The sequence below is a fragment of the Ovis aries genome, chromosome 21 (genome assembly GCF_016772045.2).
Source record: "Ovis aries strain OAR_USU_Benz2616 breed Rambouillet chromosome 21, ARS-UI_Ramb_v3.0, whole genome shotgun sequence".
Lineage (NCBI taxonomy): Eukaryota > Metazoa > Chordata > Mammalia > Artiodactyla > Bovidae > Ovis > Ovis aries.
In genome coordinates this window covers 6,080,663-6,100,055 of record NC_056074.1, presented here as the reverse complement: position 1 = coordinate 6,100,055, position 19,393 = coordinate 6,080,663, and the positions used below count along the sequence as shown (strand labels likewise).

Below are 19,393 nucleotides of genomic sequence, written 5' to 3'. Positions count from 1 at the left end.
ACATAGTGTGAACTTCCAAGGGACATAGACTCTAACAGGAGTTTGCTTAAAAACTAGAGAGTGATGAATCAGCACATAGATGGTACAGAAGTGTATGACTATCTCGCACAAATGTATTTTTATTGTCCTGGCATCGACTACTAGATTGTGACCTGCCAGATGATAAATCAATGATTGCCCCATCATCTGCCTTGAATACACACGGGGACTGTATGTTACTGACACTAGCTATCAGCCTCAGATACCTGGAAAGTATTGGGTTGGCAAAACGTTTGTTCAGGTTCTTCTGTTACATCTTATGGAAAAATCCAAACAAACTTTTTGGCCCATGAAATATCCTTTGAAATAAATTATGACTTAGAAATTTGACAGAACTGTGCTATGACTCAGTATATTATATAGTTAGGCAACAAGTCATCCCATGTGCTTCCAAACTACAAGAAATTAACAGAGCACAAATTCCAAATAGATCAGTAGAATATATCCTAACTGTGACAGCATCACTCATTTGTCAAGTACATCTTTATTAAGTAACTGTTCTGTAATAAGCACTCTTCTAGTTGCGGAGGATTCAATCGTAGACAAAGAAGACACAAATTCACACCCTCACTGGATCCTGTAACCCAAGGTGTTTTGTCAAACAAGGTAGGGATGTAAAATAGTGTCTGCTACACAGTAATGAAGATTACAGAGAAACAGTAATGCAGGGAAAGAAGGCAGAAAGGGTCAAGAGATATGAAAAAGAAAATTTTTTAATGTAGCCAAAGAAGTTTAAACTGCAAAATTTGTGAAAGAGAATGAGTCATGCAAATATCGAGGGAACAAAAATTCCAGGTTAAAAAAAGTAAAGGCTCAGTCCCTGAGGCAGGTTTATACTTAGTGTGCTGAGAGACAGCAAGAAGGCCAGCGTGACTGAAGTGAAGTGAAACTGGGGAGAGAGGCAGAAGGGATGTCTGAGAGAGCTAAAGTCCTTTTTGGACTTTAAAAGACGTTGGCTTTAAATCTGTGTGAGAGTGACTTTCTGGAAGAATTTTAAGCAGAGGAGGGACAGACAATGACCAACTGTTCAAGGAGTTTTTAACAGAGGAGGGACACAGATGACCAACTCTTCAGCAAGAATATGCGCGCAGAGGCAGATCCGAGGAAGCACTAGGGAAACTGCTGCAGTAACTCAGGTGGGAGAGCGGACAGTGGCTTGGCTTAGGGAGATGGTAGTACAGGTGGTTGAGAACCGATAGGATTCTGAATCTATCTCGACCATAGAGTGGAAGTGTTTGCTCTCGGATCTGACTGGGGCTACAAAGGAGAGAACAGAATCAATGAGGACACTAAGGTTTCAGGTTGATCAAACACAAGATGGTGTCATGTTGACAGAAAACTGTAGAAGAACAGATTTGGGTGGAGATAACCAGAATTCAGTTTTTTAATACATCAGTTTTTAATGCATGTGACTCTTTGTGACCCCATGGACTGTAGCCCAGTAGGTTCCTCTGTCCATGAGATTCTCCAGGCAAGAATACTGGAGTGGGTTGCCAATTCCTCCTCCAAAGGATCTTATCTCCCTAGGGATCAAGCCCACATCTTTTCATCTACCTGAACAGGCAGGCAGGTTCTTTACCATCAGCACCACCTTAATACTTGGTATAAATTCAAAAAGAGATATTTAATAAGCATCTGATATTGAAATTCTACAGAGAGGTCTTCATAGGAGATATAAATGGAAGGGGCATTGGTATGACTTTTTTTTTTTGGACACCATGAAAATGGATGTAGGAATTAGAGAAAGAAAACTATTTCTGAGACTAAGCCCCCAAGGAATTCCAATGTTTAAACTCCAAAAGACCCAGAGACAAGGAGAAACCAGTAAAGAGACTGAAAAAAAAAATGAATGGAAAGTTATCTTGTAAAGTGTGTGTGTGGAGGGTAGGGAGGGGGGACGAAATGTGAACTACACACGTATTGAGAAAAATTAAAAAACAGATATGGCTGTGTTTTTGCAAGAAATATTATGAGTGTCGGTGTATGCACACATGGTCTGGAAACGTCGCTGTTCAGTCGCTAGGTTGCGTCCAATTCTTTGTGACCCCATGAACTACAGCATGCCAAGCTTCCCTGACCTTTACTATCTCCCAGAGTTTGCCCAAACTCATGCCCATTGAGTCAGTGATACGATCCAACCATCTTGTTCTCTATTGGCCCCTTCTCCTCCTATCTCCAATCTTTCCCATCATCAGGGTCTTTTCCAATGAGTCAGCTCCTCACATCATGTGGTCAAAGTATGGTAGCTTCAGCATCAGTCCTTCCACTCAATACTCAGGGTTGATTTCCTGTAGGATTGACTGGTTTGATCTCCCTGCAGTTTGAACTGATATAGCGGGATGTCCACTGGGTGGTGGGAATATGCATAATTTTTAATTTCTTCTTTGCTTTTTACCTGTGTTTTGTAAGTTTCTGAATTTCTGCTTATCAAGACTACTCGTTATTTGCAGTATTTTTTAAGTGTCGGACTGAGCGATCTGCTTTCCAAATTTCTGTCCCAGTCTGCCTTGTGCCCTGATCTCTCCTAAAACTGCCCCCCCCCAGTTGGGTGTCTGCTGAAAGTGAAAGTCACTCAGTTGTGTCTGACTCTTTGTGATCCCATGGACTACACAGTCCATGGAATTCTCCAAGCAAGAATATTGGAGTGGGTAGCCTGTCCCTTCTCCAGAGGATCTTCCCAATTCAGGAATTGAACCAGGGTCTCCTGCATTGCAGGTGGATTCTTTACCAGCTGAGCTATGAGGGAAGCTCAGGGTGTCTGCGATTCAAGTTAAAGCTTTTTTTCTCTTCTGGGTGTATATCCCTTTGCCCCAGTGGTTCTGTTTACACTGGTACTTAGCCCTGTTATGCTCTTGTTTCATGGCCTTTAAGGCAGAGTTTTTTAAGAGCATCGGCTTGAAGTCAAGCAAACCTGGGTTTGAATCCTGGCACTGGCGTGGGCTGATTGTGCGCCCTTGATCACTTAGTCTCTCTGAGCCTCACTGGAATAAGAACAGTACCTACCTCAAAGAGTTTTAATGAGGCTAGAATGAAGTAATATTTTTTAATAGTCTCTTTATAAAATCTCCCCAGTTCCGTCACCTTGCAGGATATACTCTATTCTCTCCATTCGAGAGGCATTTTCATCCATACTTTTTCATATGATTTATTAAGCAGCTAATAGTATAGCTATTTATGGGCTTGAATCACAATAAACTGTGGAAAATTCTGAAAGAGATGGGAATACAGACCACCTGACCTGCCTTGTGAGAAACCTATATGCAGGTCAGGAAGCAACAGTTAGAACTGGACATGGAACAACAGACTGGTTCCAAATAGGGAAAGAAGTCCGTCAAGGCTGTACATTGTCACCCTGCTTATTTAACTTATATGCAGAGTACATCATGAGAAACGCTGGACTGGAAGAAGCACAAGCTGGAATCAAGATTGCCGGGAGAAATATCAATAACCTCAGATATGCAGACGACACCACCCTTATGGCAAAAAGTGAAGAGGAACTAAAAAGCCTCTTGATGAAAGTGAAAGAGGAGAGTGAAAAAGTTGACTTAAAGCTCAACATTCAGAAAACGAAGATCATGGCATCTGGTCCCATCACTTCATGGGAAATAGCTGGGGAAACAGCGGAAACAGCGTCAGACTTTATTTTGGGGGGCTCCAAAATCACTGGTGATTGCAGCCATGAAATTTAAAGGTGTTTACTCCTTGGAAGCAAAGTTATGACCAACCTAGATAGCATATTCAAAAGCAGAGACAATACTTTGCCAACAAAGGTCTATCTAGTCAAGGCTATGGTTTTTCCAGTGGTCATGTATGGATGTGAGAGTTGGACTGTGCAGAAAGCTGAGCGCCGAAGAATTGATGCTTTTGAACTGTGGTGTTGGAGAAGACTCTTGAGAGTCCCTTGGACTGCAAGGAGATCCAACCAGTCCATTCTAAAGGAGATCAGTCCTGGGTGTTCATTGGAAGGACTGATGCTGAAGCTGAAACTCCAATACTTTGGCCACCTGATGAGAAGAGCTGACTCATTGGAAAAGACCCTGATTCTGGGAGAGATTGTGGGCAGGAGGAGAAGGGGACAACAGAGGATGAGATGGTTGGATGGCATCACCAACTCAAAGGACATGAGTTTGAATAAACTCCAGGAGTTAGTGATGGATGGGGAGGCCTGGCTTGCTGCGATTCATGGAGTCGCAAAGAATCGGACATGACTGAGCGACTGAACTGAACTAGTGGCTCAGATGGGAAAGAATCTGCCTGCAATGTAGGAGACCCAGGTTCGATCCCTGGGTTGGGAAGATCCCCTAGAGAATGGAATGGCTACCTACTCCTGCATTCTTGCCTGGAGAATCCCATGGACAGAGGAGCCTGGTGGGCTACAGTCCAAGGGGTCACAAAGAGTTGGACACAACTGAGTGACTAAACCACAACACTATCACTATTTATATACAAGTTTTGTCTTCAGACAGACTTCCACCCCTTTAAAGAGTAAATTTGTGCCATACACAACGCCTGATACAATCCTTACACAAAATGGATATTCCGTAAATTTTGCTGAACGAACGAATAAAGGGAACTGCCTCCACCAGGCGCTTTGGTCAGCTACTCGACTGAGATTTAAACACGTGCCCCCATCCCACTATGGAAAATTATAAAACACATCATGAAAATCCTCTTGTCCAACAGGTCCAGGCAACAGAGAACATCAAAAGAGAAGTACAGACTAACCAAAGTAGGAGGGAGAATCCTCTCGTGCTCCACGTGGCTTCTCGATATATGAAGAAAAACGGCAACACAGAACTAGGAAGAGTCTTATATGACATAGTTTAATTGAGACTCATGAAGAATAATGCTTTTAGCAGAACTAGGACTCAGTTCAGCCGCTCAGTTGCGTCCAACTCTTTGCGACCCCATGCACTGCAGTGCACCAGGCCTACCTATCCATCACCAACTCCCAGAGCTTACTCAAACTCATGTCCATTGACTGGGACTAGAGTCCAGCAAAATATCATCTCAAAACTGATATTTAATCACATCCTGAAACTTGGTTCTGCTTTTCTATAATTCTCTAAGCATATAATCTTTAACACACAGACTTTTTTAATTTAAATGGAATTTAATAATTAGTATGAAATCTACAATGCAATATATTTTATTCTTCTCTATATATTATAAATATCTTTTGAGATTAGTTCATTTTGAAGATGGGGATAATGATAAGATTATAATTCACAACAGCTTACTGTGTTCTAGGCACTGTGCTTAGCATTTCACATGAAATGTCATTTAACTATCATTAAAAAAACTGCAAGATAGATCATTTTATGCATATTTTCACTTGACATATCTAGGACTCAGATAGGAAGGTTTGGCTACGATTCTAAGGCAAGTGAATAACAGAGTTGAGATTCACACTTAGAACTATTTCTTTCAAACAGCTGCATCATATTCAATTATATGAATGTACAGAAATTTAATCATTCCCTATTTTTGAATATTTAGATTCCTCATAGATTTTACTACTATCATAAACAGTGTTGCACTTTAATTACTTTTCAGTGTATTTCTGTAGGACAAATGCATGATGTTGCTGGCATAAATCTTTTCATGTTTTACAATCTATGAGCTTAGACTGTAAAGGCGGCAGTAACTTCATTCTCAGTCCTTTCTCCTTAAGCTTATTAATTCTTTGAACCACACAGTGTTCTTTCCATAAGAACCTGCTCTCTCTTGCTTCTATCCAAGTTCATGAGTGAGGCCCTTTCTCCCTAGCTATTGCATCAGGAGGTCCACTCATTCATTTAGCAAGGATCTTATAGGGAAAAAAAGGATAGTAAAATCATATTATTTTATTTTCAGCATATAGAGCCTTTTCCCTTTTAATCCCATTTTAAACAAAACAAAATTACCACTCAGAAGGTCTGATTATTGCCATTTCATATATCAGAACAGAATCCCCAAGAGAACAAATTATTGCTTTAAATTATAACTCTGATGTGGCAGGGTTAGCTATATATTTTAAAATTCATATATATGTGAATATATATTCTATATATATTTTCTTGCTATAGACAATGGGAAGAAATTAATTATCACAGTAATTTTAAAAGCTTTCAAAATATTATAGACCTGTGATCTAAAAATATGCAGTACTTTATAATTCACTCAAAAGTAGTAACTGATAAGAGTTTACATAAATACTATAACTTACATGATATTTTGGTTCTGGGTCCTATTTTCAGAAGCACTGCTGCTCCTGCTGCTAAGTCACTTCAGTCATGTCCGACTTTGTGTGACCCCAGAGACAGCAGCCCACTAGGCGCCCCCGTCCCTGGGATTCTCCAGGCAAGAACACTGGAGTGAGTTGCCATTTCCTTCTCCAACGCATGAAAGTGAAAAGAGAAAGTGAAGTCGCGTCCGACTCTTAGCGACCTCATGGACTGCAGCCTACCAGGGTCCTCTGTCCATGGGATTTTCCAGGCAACAGTGCTGGAGTGGGGTGCCATTGCCTTCTCCTCAGAAGCACTAGACTACTTTATTCAATATTCTAGGTTCATACCATAATAAAATCAATCACTACCCCATTATAGAAAATAGACATATATTTAATATGCATAAAAGTACTGTGCCTCAGGGAACCATACGGTATCATATTGTATCCTAAGTGAAGATGGAGAAGAAACTATTGGGGATAGAATTTAGCATAAATGGCAACTTACATAGTAATCAGATTCACAGTCGCATTGTCTTATTCTCAACAATTTTCTCAAATGCTGACCATCTTTCTGGCACAGATGTCTCTTATATAACTTAATCCCCACACAAGCAAATCACACAGCTCAAGACATCAGCACTAAAATGATTCCTTCTGCCTGAGCAACAGCCTTCTCATAGATAGGGGTGTCAATACTGCATATGTCATGGATGCCTCGGATACATTTTCCTGAAAACAAGTGCATCCCATAGATAAGAGACACTCGGGTATAAGGATACCGAGAGCATCGTAGTCTGGGGAAAGCTCCATTGTCGTAACTATCTCAAGCACACATCTGTGACCTTGTAAATAGGAAAGTCCAGCAGCCCCTCCATCTAGCCCAGGACGAAAAAATGTGCCATATTTAAACTGAAATCCCCGTAAAGCAAAAAGGGGCCATAAAATAACATTGTGCAAAAGTGAAGTCTGTAATTTTACGCATTAATTAAAAGGTGCTGGCAGTAGAATAAAGCTCACTAAATCATCTTAAATCATTACACAACTGGTTTAGTAGTCCATGAAGACCTAAAACAGCCTTTTACAGCAAAGCAATAAAAATGATGTGATCGACTGTTAACTAGTCTCAATTTAATTATCAAGCAGGGATTCTAAACTTCTTCCCATTTTGCAGCCTTCAGCTGCTTTCTTGTTATTTACAGCACACCTCGAAAGACTGTAAAGCATTACTGTGCATATTATATTACCTAGCATCAGGTGCTTGAAAATGTGGTTTTGCATTTCTAACTCAATCTCTAGTTACTTATTAATAGCTAATATTTATTGAGTGCCTACTTTGTGCTAAATAATGTATAAATGTAAGTCTCACAATGACCTTGTGGGATAGGTATGATTACTACCTACATTAAATCTGTCTTGAAATTGAGGTTTAGAGGTGAAGAGTCTTGCCAGAGGTCTCACACATATAGTGAATGGCAGAGTCAGGACATAAATTCAATTCTCTCTGGCTCCCAAACCCACACTCAACATAATCAGATGCTACTGCTTCCCATCTGACCAAATGGGATGGTTAGTTAAACCTTACGTGTTGGCTACAAAACATTTTGGAAATTCACCTTTCCACCAAATTCTTATGTAATATGAACCAGCTACATTCAGAAGCCATACAAACAAACCTAATAAATATAGCTAACTCTGTTTCATAGAATCATTTAGATTGGGGTTTCTTGACCTTACACCTGTTGCCACTGTGGACTAGGTAATTTTGGAGATTTGGGCAGGCTGCCATCCTAGGCATTGCAGGATATTTAGAGCATCCCTGATCTGCAGATACCAACAGCACACACCTCCTCATCCTTGTGATGAATAAAAATGTCTCTAGATGCTGTCAAATGTTCCTTGCAGGTCAAAGCCATTCCCAATAGAAAACTGCTGATTTACTTGAAACTCATCCTGTCAAGGTCTACATAATCCTCAAAAACAGAAGACAAGTAAGAGCCATCGGGATGTGTCGCTCCTGCAAAGCCTTTTCCTGAAATGTTCTAATAATTCTAAGGAGAGCAGTGTGGAATAGACTTGCCTTTCTCCCTCTTTACACTGTAACTTGTTTCTGGCTGCGTTTCTTGTTTTGAAGCTTGGAATGTCAATTTGAGAAATACAGAGTAAACTGTCAAAGATGATATTGGTGGTGGTGGTTTAGTCACTCAGTCATATCTGATTCTTACGACCCCGTGGACTGTAGCCTCCCCCAGGCTCCTCTGTCCGAGGGATTCTCCAGGCAAGAATACAGGAGTGGGTTGCCATTTCCTTCTCCAGGGGATCTTCCTGATCCAGGGATCGATCCCATGTATCCTGCACTGGCAGGTGGATTCTTTACCACTGAGTCACCAGAGAAGCCTATTTGTGTAATTAATTCGCCATAATCACTCAATGAGGCTAATAGTGTTACAGCCTATTCCTCATTTCAAAATTGAGGAAGAGAGGCAGAGCAATGCTAAGCAACTTGCCCAAGGTCACATAGCTAATAAGCCACAAAGCTGGGATTCAAACTCAAGCAATCTTGTGCAAGGGTCTGTACTCCCAATTGTATCACAAGTCACTGGAAACCACAATGAAATCATTCCATGGTGTTTAGCCACATCACAGATTAAAGTTACCTAATGGCTCAGGAGTACAGAATCTACCTGCCAATGCAGGAGACCCAAGTTCGATCCCTGGGTCAGGAGGATCCCTGGAGAAGGAAATGGCAGTCCACTCTAGTATTCTTGCCTGGAAAATCCCATGGACAGAGGAGCCTAGGGGGCTACAGTCCAAGGGGTCTCAGAGTTGGACACGACTTAGCAACTAAACAACAAAAACAATAAAATGGGAAAAGGATAAGTCTGAGTTCCAAACAAATCAGATTTATGTGTATAAGTGTGTGTGTGTGGAAAGAGAGTTATGTATGCAGTTATGTGTATAAAATTATATACACATATAATTTTATTTTTTCCACTTCTCTGCTACATGACAATGGAAGGAAAACAACCCTCAGTTTTAACGACAGAAAAATCACTGCCTTGTATGATTGTTAAATGTTTTAACTAACATATTTAATACTTGGCATGGTGCCTATGCTCAATAAATGATAGTTATAAGAGCAGAGGTAAGTCTGCATCAAGCCCTTTGCTTGGTTTCCCTTCCGACTAAAGGTACACACAATTCAAATGAGATTAGAGCTGGTAAAATCTAAATATTTTTCCTTCTGTTTGAGAATTTAAAGGAAATGAAAGTAAGCTTATGACATAATGGTTTTTAGAACTGTTATAGAACTACATTTGAACCAACTGAGAGAAAGAAATATCAAGAAAATATTTTCTTAGTTTCAAATAGTCAAAATGCAAAATCAAAATTTAAATTTTCTCACGTTATACAAGCATGCCATATGCTTAAAATATGTCTTCTGGTGCTCCTGTATTCTTATATTCTCCAAACTCTACTCAATGAAAATAACTAAATGATACTTTGGGACTAGAGTTAACATTTCTGTGAATATTAAAAGTGACCCATATTTCTCAATTGTAAGAAGGTTTCTGCTTTGTATTACCAATCTACCAATCTACCCAAACTCCAAACTGATCACTTTCAGCATATATCATCATATATCAAAAAACAGCCTTCACTGTTTTATGAAGTTAGTTTAAACTATCTACTAAAATAACACAGCAAAAAGTATAAGGAGGAATAAGTGCGTCTCTTCATCTCATAAGGACAGAAATCCTGGGGAAAAAATGGTACACAAATAAGTGCAACATTTTTCACAGTTAACTGTATCTCACATTTTTCTACTTTCATTGGCATTTAATTTAGTTTTTCCCTTAAAATGCTCTGAAAATCCCATAAGAAACAATATTAGACAACTCATAAAACCTTCAACATGTTTTGAAGAAATGTAAAAAAATTAGAATTAGTAAAATCCTTTAGTCATGAAAGGAAACATGTTTAATGAGATAAATCATTGAATAGGTAATATAACAATGTCAACAAGCAGAGTAAAATCTGAAAATATTATGTAGTTACTTCAATATTCTCAAAGTTTGCATATTTTGTACTGGTTGGACATATCAAAAAATCCACCTTTGAGTGAATTTTTCAGTTTTCAACTTGACATTTGCCATTATGTCCATAAAAAATGTGTACCGTGATGTGATGGCAAAGGCTCGTCTACCTATGACAGAAAAGTGAAGAACTGGGCAAGTACTTGAATATTCAAATACCATCCCTCTCCTCCAAACAATCTCAATATGCCCTTTAATACATGAACATTAAAGAGTTCGGTTTCTTTTTGAGTGTAACCTACAGCCAAAACATTACCTTGGGATAGCAACAGTCTCGGGAGTGCAATGAAACTACCTAAATAATATATTTGGAGTTTACATGATCAGGGACAGCTTTTCTCTTAAAGAAGCAGTCAAGCAGTTATGTAAGAAATACTACATTCTATTCACATTCTTCAAAAACAAACCAAAAAACCCCCAAACCTTGTAGGATCTGTCCGGAGTGCTGAAAAGGCTTCCGCTGGAGAAGGCTGGAGTCTGGGAGACCAAGTAACCTGATGAGCTCACCAAGCAGGATTTTCAAGTCCCAACAAAAGGTCCTTTTAAACAGAAACTGACGTCCATAAAGGACAAAAACAGTCACAACTAATTTTTAAATGGACATAAGAGAGAAGTTGAAGGAGACGCCCTGTGCTCCATGAGAGGAGTGAGGCACACGGAGCACCCCTAACAAGCGGCGGCATGCCTGAACACTCGCAACTCAGAGGACTGTCTAGAATGTTGCATGGCCAAGAGGATTCTGCAGAAAACCTAAGCTGAGCTCCCCGCGGGGGCAGGGTGGGGGGCCGCATAGAGCCCACGACAACGATTTCTCGGCTGCCTCAAAAGGCCAGCAGACGAGCTCTAGCTCAGCCTCGCGGGACTCACAACAATGGAACATGCAGGGAATCAAGACGGTGGCAGGAAGCCACTGCCTTCCGACTGGCCTCTGTCAGTTACTCGGCGGAGAGTAAACTGTGGGAGAGTCTATCTGCCTGCTCACTCGAGAGCTTTCGATTCAGCTTAGGCAGCACCGAGATGGTGCCTGAGTGAACACAAGCACTTGTTACCCGCCCCTCAATTTCCCTTCCCCGCAGCACCTGCTCCGGAGGGAGACCTAGCACCAGCACCTGAGCCCTCCAGGTGGGCTCCCCCCTTCCCTCTGTGAGGTCCCAGGTGCAGGCGAGGCTCTGGTCACCTGGCTAGCTCGTCGGCCTGCCCGGGGTTCTTTCCCAAGTGTCTGTAGCCTGGGCAATGCCGCTTAGGGTAACTAGCGGGCTTTGTGTCCGAAGGGCAAGCTACATCCAGGGGAGAGCAAAGAGCCGGAGGGCCGGGACCGGGAGCGGAGAGAGTGCTTTCAGCACCACCCGCTGTCCTCCGTGCTCCCGCAGCAGGAGCCGCGGTCACCGCCGCCAAGCGATGCACTGGGAAGCGGTTCTCCCCCCTCTTCCCCTCTGCCTTCGCATCTCTGAATTCTGAGCCCTCGGGTGGGTCGGCGGAGCCCAGTTCGAATTCTGAACGCCCGCCCCTGGCCTTGGGGCGCGGGACCTCGCCCCCGAAGGCATGCAGAATTCCTCGCCAGCCCCGGCCATTCCCTCCTTTCCCCCGTTGCTCTAGCCCTGTCTCGCCAACAGGTTTAACCGAAGCCACCCGCGAATAGAGCGGGCTTCGACCTCGAGGTTCTAGCCACCCCCGGCGCTCCACCCGCGACCCCCTCCCCCAAACCCAACAGGGAGCGCCCCGCAAGCTTACAGCTCCTGCGTCCTCGGCGGGCCCGGGGACCCTCTAGGCACGCAGACACTTGGCAACTTACCCCCTGTTGGCGGCGCAGCAGGCAGGGAGTCGCGGTCTAGCCAGCCCCCCAGAAAGTTGGGCCGCGCGGATCAGCGGGGCATAGTCGGCCTCTCCGGTCCCGGGCTCCCCCCGCCCCAAGATGATCTTAAGCTCATCTCCTGCGCTCAGTGCGCGCAGAACAGCAGAGCTGAGGGCGGCGTGTGCAGCAATTCTCCCTGCTACTGAGAAAGGGGGGAAGGGGGGAAAAGCGCGGAGGAGGGAGGGGTGGTAGTTTGTATTTATAGAGAAGAGAGTTCTCAGCGCAACTTTTTGGTGCCACCAAGTGGCACAGTGAGTTCCTTTAGGAACACAGACTTCGGATCGAATCTGGATGGGTAAACCAGCTCCACAGCCAGATGCTCCCAGGGTCGGGGGATTGGGGCACACCCTAGGACTTGAGTTTCCCCATGTGCACTTTCTCATCTCAATGCCTGTGATTTAGATCCTTACATTCTAAGGATGAGCTGGTGTTGAGGGGAAACAGGCACCTGTGCCCTCTGCACACAAGTGGCAGAGGTGTCAAGGACACTAGGCAGGTGCCAGTAGCCTCCTAGGAGTCTAGGAACCCTTCTCTCTGCTAACCCTTCTGCCCAGATTACAGTTTTCTCAAACACCACTCTCAAACCGTCCCGCCATCACCTGAGTGCCCAACCTTCAAAGTAGGTTGCCATTCATTTCCCTCGCACTAGAATCAGTTCCAGAGTATTCCCCAACCCTCATTCAAAGAGCATCACAGCTTGCTACCCAACTTTCTTCTTTAACTGCTACCTTTAAAAAAGCATGGAACTTTAGACTCTGTGGATCTGAACCTCCCCAAATCACATTCAGAACTCCAGATTCTCTTGGCTATGGCGACGTGTCCGATTGTCCTTCTCAGCCATTTCTACAGACGTCTCTGTATGCATTACACCGACAGCATAGCCAAGAGCTTGCAAACGTCTTTGATACTTTACCCTGAAGCTCCCTTGATCCAGATTTTCTGGGTGCTCTTCCTTGTGTGCAGATCCTCAAACCCATTTGATCCTAGGCAGACACTGCTGCAGCATGGGACCTTAGTGACCCAATACACAGAAAAGCCTCTATGTTTCTACGTGTTCAAGGTCACACATTTTCCTAGACACCAGCCCAGAGACTACTAACCCAGGGTGATACCAAAGAAACGCAGTGATGGCAAACCTGACTGCCAGCTCCTGCTCCTTTCTGGCACTGCACACAGCCCATTCAGTCATGTTGAGCTCCCTTCTCTTTCCTCTCTCTCCATCACCCTCTTTCTGACCCCATCCTTTGCAAAGTCCCATAAAGGAACCTGGAGTAAGGATGTTTCTAACCCCAGAGGGAGTACATAAACTTGAGCTTAAAGGTCCAGAGTTGCAGGTGTACCCCCTTAAAATGGCCCCTGTTCTAGAAAATTGCTCGTTCTCGGAAATGTAGTCATGAAAGTGTCATTTTAGAAATGGAACACTGGCAGTTACACCCAGCGAGATTCCTCTTTTGCTCTTCTTCAGGGTGAAGCACCAGCAAACGCTCTTATGAGCTCCCCCAGCAACACCTAATGGCTTCAAAAATAGAGACTCCCTTCCTTCGCCAAATGTGCCCCTCTGTGCACATGTATCGGTATGCATGAAGAGACAGAAAGAGAGATGTCCAAACCCTCCCTTTGGCTCAGACCTCTTTTTTTTTTTTTTCCTCCTCTTTTTTTTAGTTCATTTTCTATGGAAACAAGCCCACTTAAATCCCTCACTTATGCAAATACGAGCAAAGCGATCTTCATAAAGCTCTCATTGGAGAGACGCCGCGGTAGCCTGGGCTCCGGACTCGAGATTCCTGTCTGATTCACCCAGCACACGTCCTTGGAGGGTGACTTTTCCAAACTTGCAGGACCTCGCAGCGTCCCTGGCTCCCCCGGCTCTCCGCCTGCCCACCGCCCGCCCTCTCGGGTGCATCGCCCCGGCTCCCGCCCCGTGCCGGGCGGCCCTCCATCCCTGCACTGGGGGAGGGGCCCGGGTGGCTCCCACCGCCACCGCCACCGCGACCCCCTAGCCCAAAGAAGGAGAAATGCGCTGCGCTTACCGGGTGCGCGCCCGGAGCCCGGCGTCCCCGGCCAGCCGCTCCTGGCCGGCAACCGGCGCTCGCCGAGCGGCCTAGGCTGCGGCTGGGGCGCTAGCGGCGGCGGTGCGGGCGGCGGCGGCGGCAGGCGGCGCAGCGGCCTGGGCGCTCGCGCTCTCGGGCCCGCGCCGGGAGCACGTGTCGCGCTCGGGCAGAGGCGGCTGGAAGCGCAGCGCCCGCCGGCCCTGCTCCTGCGGCGCGCGGCGGGGCCGGGGAGCGAGCGGGCGCGCACAGGCCGGGCCACCGGGGTCTTGGAGCCTCGTAGGCTTGGGGTTCGATCCAGGGTCGCCTCGGGCTCCCTCTGCGGCGCCTCGGCTTCCCTCCGGTAGCCGCGGGAGGAACAGAGCGGTGCGGGGAGGCGTGGGTGGCTCGTCACTCAGAGAGAGGCTGGGGGAGCAGGTAGATCATAAGCTTCTCCCTGACGATGGCACTTAAACCTCCGACTGGGGTTGGGAGAAGCGGTGTCACGGCGGGAGGGTGCAGAGGACCGGGAATTCGGGGAACTCCAAGAGGATTCAGAGGTGTGAATGATTAAAGAATGGGCTCCTTAATAGCATTACTTAATAATGCCATTTTGCATTTGCCTGCACTTCTTGCAAAGGATTGTTTCTACGTCCATTAAAATTTCTTTCTCTGTAGCAGTTAAGTATCTTTTACTTCCTTAAATGACTAGACTGTCTTTTCCTCCACTACCCCTGTAACTGACCAATACTGTAAAAAAAAAAAAAAAAAAATGTTGAGGTCATCTTTAAATTCCCAAATCAGACTTCATTTCTGCCTCTGTAAAAAAAAAAAGAAATTAGGGTAAATTAATTGTGCGACTTAAAGAAGACATTACAGCAGTATGATTATTGTGCCCCCTTATGTTTCCCTAGCCATGTGCTTGCAGCAGTTGGGTGAAAGGTTAAAAGATGAGGACCCTGAAGTCAGGCAGTTGGTTATAAGGTAAACACTACTAATGTAGGTTTGGCACAAGACTCTTGAAAGCAAGGCAAGTTGTTCATTGATAGCTTTCCTTCCTGATTCTACAAGAGAAAAAGATATGTATCTCACACCCTGTGGGTCTTTACAATGGCATCTTTCTTCTCCCCATTTTTCCTGTGTACTGATGGTGGCATTCTTTGTTTTTGAGATTCTTTTATTGCAATCTGCAAAGCAAGCTTTATTACTTTGTAGAGAGGCCAGCAAAGCTCTGGTGGACCTTCCTGAATAAGAAAGATAAGGTGGAATAGATGAGAGAATACAAAAACAGTGAGGAAAATAAAGGGAAACTAATGACTAGATGATTCCGGAAATGTGACTAAGTCTGATGAAGAAAATGATTTGCAAGCCCAGTTGACTGAGGCATTGGTGATGAAGACATGGTCATAGATTTGACCCTTGTGTGAGGCACTTAGCTTTGAATGAGCATGGAACACAAGTTCCCTGTCGTTTATCATCATGGGAAACTAGCTTAAAGCACCCAAGTTGGGCTGAACCTATGTAAGAAGGGGTTCTCACGGTGGCTACCCAGTCACTTAGATTCTTCAATTTCCTGCATATCTGTCCTGCATATCTGTCTCCCAGGGTTATGGAGAGGATGGGACACAATAGGACATCTCAAATCATGTCAGAGATGATAAAGCACTCCATAGATGCATCATTTCGTTTATCAAGACATAGCCACTTCCATGCTGTAAAAGCTAGAACTAAAGGACATTCCTCGTGTTGAGCAACAGTGATACTTTCAGCTGAGAAAGGAAAACAGAATTACATAATCTTAAATTGCTCAGTGACATTTTACAATACAGCTTTAACCTCGTAATTGTAAAGTGATGAATTAGGTAAAAATTAAAAAAGTCCCCAAAGCAAATTCAGATGGTAAATTGTTCAAGGGCGAGACTTTTACCTTAGGATTAGCTACTAATGGGGCTTCTCGGGTGGCACTAGTGGTAAGAACCCTCCTGCCAATGCAGGAAACATAGTGAGATTTGGGTTCGATCCCTGGGTCTGGAAGATCCCCTGGAGGAGGGCATGGCAACCCACTCCAGTATTCTTTCCTAGAGAACCCCATGGACAGAGGCATTTGTCCGGCTGCAGCCCACGGTCACAAAGAGTCACACAACTGAAGTGATGTAGCATCCGTGCACGAGCTATTATGGAATTCTACATATAAAAATATGCAGAACAGTGAAAAAGAATGAAAAAGCTACTTATTAAGTTTAAAACTCGAAATTTCCCTTTGTTCTTTTCTTTCTTTCGCACATGACAATGTCAGGAAATCCTCTTGGCTCTACCTTCAAAATCTATCCAGAATCCTACCACTTCTAATCGCCTTCCCAGATACCATGTTGCTTCGAGCCACCATCATCTTTTATTTGCCTGCAGCAGTAGCATCCAAAGTGGTCTTTCAGCTTCTTCACTTTTCACTACAATCTAATATTCAACACAGCAGCTAGAGTTTTCTTTTAAGAAGTTAGCTTAACTCAAAATCCTCCAGTAATTTTCCATTTGAAACAGAGTCAGATGGAATCTCTAGAGTCTGTTCCCACTTCATTACCTTTCTGACTTCGTTTCCTAGTCTTCATCCTCTTTCCTCAGTCTACCCCAGCCACCAGGGCTTTTCTGCTGTTTCTTAAAACAAGTCTGGTATGCTCCAACACTGATGGTCTTCACAGTAGCTGTTTGTTCCTCATGAAATGCTCTTTCTCAAGTAATCATCGGGCCCTCTCTTCTCCTTCAAATCTTTGCAAAATCTTACCTCTGGCCTTGCTGTATCTCACCGTTCACTGAACCCAGGGTAGGCAAGGCGTGAGCCAAGAGCCTGGAAGAAAACTCAGGGAGCCGTAGGAACTCCAGACCTAGTCTCTCCCGGCCAGCACAAAAGCCAGAGCAGCAGACACGACTCTGTCACCAAGGGCGTTTCAGGTGGAGCTTATATGTGTTTACAGAACAAAACTAGCCCGTGGCCAAGCGCGTACCTCGTGCCCCGCATTGCAGTACTAGACGTGATCTCGGTTGTTAACATAATCTGTATTCACAGAACGTGGGGGGAGGGCCGAGAGGATGAGGGGCGAGAGAGCCTGACCGCACCATCTTGGCTAATTTGCTCTTTTCCTGCACCTCCTTAATGAAGCCTTCCTAGACTAGCATGTTTAATACTGTAACCTATTCTCCCTTACAGCCTCAGTACTCCTGGTCCCCTCTACTCAAAGCTGTTTTCCCCGTATCTCTTTATCCTGTGCCATGTACCGTATAAGGTACCCATTTGCTGTGATTACTGTTTATTGTGTGTGTCTTCCCTTCCCTTCCATAAGAATGTGGGCCCCTCAAGGAAGGAATCTACGATTGTTTGATGTATTCAGACTCTTAGGAAAGAATTCTAGAACCTGAAAGCCACTCAACAAATACGTCTGAATGTTTAAATGAATATTTATGAAAATAGAGGTATACACGGTACATGCTTTCACTCATTTTCTCAGCTAACATCACTGACAATAAATTAAGTCTGTAAGAGATATGCAAGATTACTGCCTGGGCTTTTTCCAGCCTGGGCACTCTTACCCACCTTTGCCTTCTGTTTTCGCATCTGTGCTTCATAGACTTTACCTGCTCACGTTCTAGACTCCAAAGGAGTTATTGCAATTATAAAGGTTTTCCAACTATATGTTTCTCTGAACCCACCAGTTAACAGATTATAAGTGGCCTTATAAAATAATTTAAGGGCATTTTATTTTCATTCATTTACTGAAAACTTGCCAAGGCCTTTTCTTTTTGTCAGTTACTATATGAGGGACTGCAATAAGAATGACAAGTAAATACTCGTTTAGCTTTAAAGAGCCTATAGCTATTAGGTATGTATATACGAGTGTTTATATGTTTATTGATTTATTCATCCCATTGATTAGGTATTTTTTAAATTACTATGTGCAAATCATAGCTAGATATTGGGGTTCAATGATGAATGAAGTAGAATTAGTCCGTGTCCTCATGGAGCTTACAGTCAACTAAGGAACACACAAACTTAACTAATTTGTCTCACAACTTGTGGGTTGAAGGCAAAGAAGAATTGGACAAGGTAAGCTGTAAAGTACAGCATGACATGAGGAGGGACCTTGGTGTCTTGTTTGTATAGAACATTAAAAAATAAATTCTCTCTGAGGCATTAACAACAGGTAAAGATCCATTCCAATCAGCTATGCAGAAAATGTCCTCTGTGTGCTTGTGTCTGTGTGTTGGTGGTGGGGAGGTATGGTTTACCCAAGAGAAGGAAGAAAGGAAGGGGTTTTACAGGCATAGGGAACAACAACTGTAACCTCTGAAGTAATAGAATACTTGCTATAGTTTGAAAATCAAAAAGGCATTGATGTCAGTGAAGTAGAGCTTGGGCAATCTTTCAGCATATCTCAGTTTGCTTAATTGCAAAACAGAATTTTGTTATTTTATCTCATTTTATTCAATGCATTTAATCTGCCAAATTTCTAAATGTGAGTGAGATATAAAAGTCACTAGAAATATAAAATGAAAGTCATGTAGAAAGAGGAGCTGACAAACACCCAAGTGGCTTTTTATTAATGTGGTACCAGTGGTTTATGTAAAATGCTTAGTGATGAGTTCACTAGCAAAACAAAGAGAAAAGGGAAAATGTTTTAACTAATAAGTATTTAAAAATATAAATTGTATATTTCTTATAATTAGTATAAGATTTCTTTATAATTTCTTAGATTTCTTATTTCTTATAATTACTATAAGAAAAGTAGCCTGTTCTTCAAAAAAGTTTTGTTGTTCTTGCTATTTCTGAAGGCTATTATTATGACATAGACCCTTATTTAAATGACCCTTAAAACTTCAATGCTTTCAATGAAAAATGAAACTTTTTTCATGTTACATTGTTGTATATAAAATTTCAATGTAAGTTCTAGGCATAACTTGGAAATTTAACTCAAAGAAGTTGTTACTTAGGAGTCGTGTCACTTACGTCTTTATTATTCTCCAAGCAGGACAAATGGAGAAGATTACCATGGGAATTTTTTAATTTGTCTTGATACTGGATAAAAATACAATAATAAAAGAGCTTTTTCCCTCAGTTCATGGGGAACTACAAGTTCTTCAGTGTTCTCTAGGATAAAGCCCTTGTCCATACATGTGGCAA

The 19,393-nt window shown here is 43.3% G+C and overlaps 1 protein-coding gene across 2 annotated transcripts in view; it reads right to left on the bottom strand.

Annotated features, from left to right (window-relative positions):
• GRM5 (glutamate metabotropic receptor 5) overlaps nt 1-12,349 on the bottom strand; it is a 644,237-nt gene extending 631,888 nt beyond the window's left edge. The window contains exon 1 of one of the 2 annotated variants that reach the window (XM_042237642.2): nt 12,137-12,349. The gene's annotated coding sequence lies outside the window, so the exon portion shown is untranslated. The remainder of the gene's footprint in view (nt 1-12,136) is intronic. The other variant, XM_060404226.1, reaches the window with a different exon arrangement.
• Between the last annotated feature and the right edge of the window lie 7,044 nt (nt 12,350-19,393).